The sequence below is a fragment of the Camelus bactrianus genome, chromosome 7, assembly GCF_048773025.1.
Source record: "Camelus bactrianus isolate YW-2024 breed Bactrian camel chromosome 7, ASM4877302v1, whole genome shotgun sequence".
NCBI classification, from domain to species: Eukaryota; Metazoa; Chordata; class Mammalia; order Artiodactyla; family Camelidae; genus Camelus; species Camelus bactrianus.
This window is the reverse complement of record NC_133545.1, coordinates 72,249,625-72,251,673: the sequence shown is the minus strand read 5'-3', so window position 1 is coordinate 72,251,673 and position 2,049 is coordinate 72,249,625. Positions and strand designations below refer to the sequence as shown.

Here is a 2,049-nt window from a genome sequence, read left to right as displayed (position 1 = left end):
GACTAGTTTTCTCAGTGAAACATTCCTTTGAAACATAACATGTTAGACACTGTCAAATGTGTCACCAGGGAAGCCCTTGGAGTTAAGTGTAGACATCTCAGCTGGGATTCACAAGTTCTGCTCTATAGCACATCCAATAACTGTGTAGGGGTGTGTTTCATGCCTGTATCTCAGAATAAGGAACCATATTTTAGCTGGGCTTCTTCAAATAGATTGGCTTACATTGAAACACAGAGAAGAGTTATTCCTGGTCGATGGGTGAGCACTTATCCTTAGCTATCAACGAAGGTGATAAATAGCTTAGCTTCTTAATATAGAATAGTCTGTTCAATACCATGTTTTTTTGGTAAAGTTTTTTTTGGGTTTTTTTTGTTTTGTTTTGTTTTGTTTTTGTTTTTGTTCCTTGGTACCTTAGCTTCTTCCCTCTGATTTTCAGGAAAAGAGAGGTATAGGTGAAACTGGTATGGGAGACTTTGGTGGCAGACATCTGGTTGAGACCATTTTAACCAGCAGCTGAGTTGTCTGGGCAGGAGCATGCTTGGCTGAGAGTTCTTGGCATGGATTTAAAGTGGAGCTTTTGAGATTCTTAAAGTCATCGTGAGCTGCCATCACTTGTTTTGTAGTGGATGAGCTTTTCAGAGATGGTCTAGAATTCCACTTGTATTTGCCAGTTCTGCTCCATTTCCATTTGGAAGCACTGCATTCAAGCTTGCAAGAGCCAGAATTGCTTTTCCTTTTTTCATGACTTTTATCTACCAAGTTATTTGACGACTCAAAGAGTCAGAAAGCTTGGGCTGTCTTGTTTTGGGAATAGCTCTGGAAGAAGAGGGTTGTTCAGGGACTCGAGGAGTGCAGAAGGTGGTCTGCAGTCTTGGCCTTTCTTTTTAAATAGTCACATGCTGCAATCTTTCCATTTCCAATAACCGAGTTATCAAACGTTAAAGGGAGCTTTCCAGAAGCTCCACTATCATTTTCCAATTTTCAGATTTTGAGAGGGCTAATTTGTGCAAGTCCAGAGTATTGAAAGGAAGGGGAGGAAAATCAGGACATGGGAACACTTCACTTGGTTCTTCTGTGAAAAATTCTTCAGCATTTCCTATTGCTTCTGGCTTACAGTTCAGGTCTGTCTGTTTAAAATAGCTGAGTGAAGTTTCATTTGCTTTTTCATTTTCTTAGAAGTAACTTTCATCTGTTAAATTTTCTTTCACAATGCTGTTTCCGTACTTCAAATTAAAATTTGGAGCCGTTAAAATGTCACCACTGTTGTTTACTTTAGTTGAGCATAAATTAATTTGAGGCTCATTTCTGTCCTTAAAAAAGTCTCCAGCAGTGTCAGGCCAGCAGAGATGTAAGGCCATCTGCAGTCCAGGTGAGCGCCGTCTTGCTTGTCCACTGAAGCGCTTGCTCCTGAGCGGTTCACAGCGAACAGCCTTATGGGACTAATGGTCACATGACAGCCAGTTTCCATTGAAGACTTTTTTGAAATCCCTGTTCTCCATGATAACTTCCTTCGTTATGAGGATAACTCCATAATTGGAATATCCCTTGTTTGCTATTCTGTGTTCTTTTGGGAGCATGCTCTAACAAATTAAGTTCTAGCATCAGTTGCTCTACTGGGATTTCCAAATGGTTCATGTGTGGCACTGTCCCGTTGGGGCGGGAGGTTTTTATTTTCAGGAGCAGGTACTTCTGTATCCAAATTCCAGGGACATTAGGTCTCTCCGGAGATGCTGGACGTGCACAGGCCGGTGTCGCTGCTCTCACTGTTTCTGCTCCCCATCTTGCTCCCCTGTTTCCTTGCAATCCGCTCTGCGCCACTGGCCCCCGTCTCATCCCCGGCGGCATCTCCATGGGCACTGCTGCCCCTAGGCCCCAGGCCGCTCTGCGCGCAGAGCCTCCGCCTCAGCCCGCCTGCCGCGGGAGGACAGAGGGCAGTGGGCGGTGGGGCACCCAGTACTGGGCCCTGCCCCGGGTCCAGACCCCGACCCAGACCCCCAGGCCCCGCCCCAGCCCCTGCCCTGCCTCTTTCTTGTCTTTCTGATAATAGCC

General features: G+C 45.3%; 1 pseudogene; it reads right to left on the bottom strand.

Moving 5' to 3' along the window:
* Positions 1–241: 241 nt before the first annotated feature.
* Positions 242–1,705, bottom strand: LOC105062439 (protein FAM217A-like; annotated as a pseudogene).
* Between the last annotated feature and the right edge of the window lie 344 nt (positions 1,706–2,049).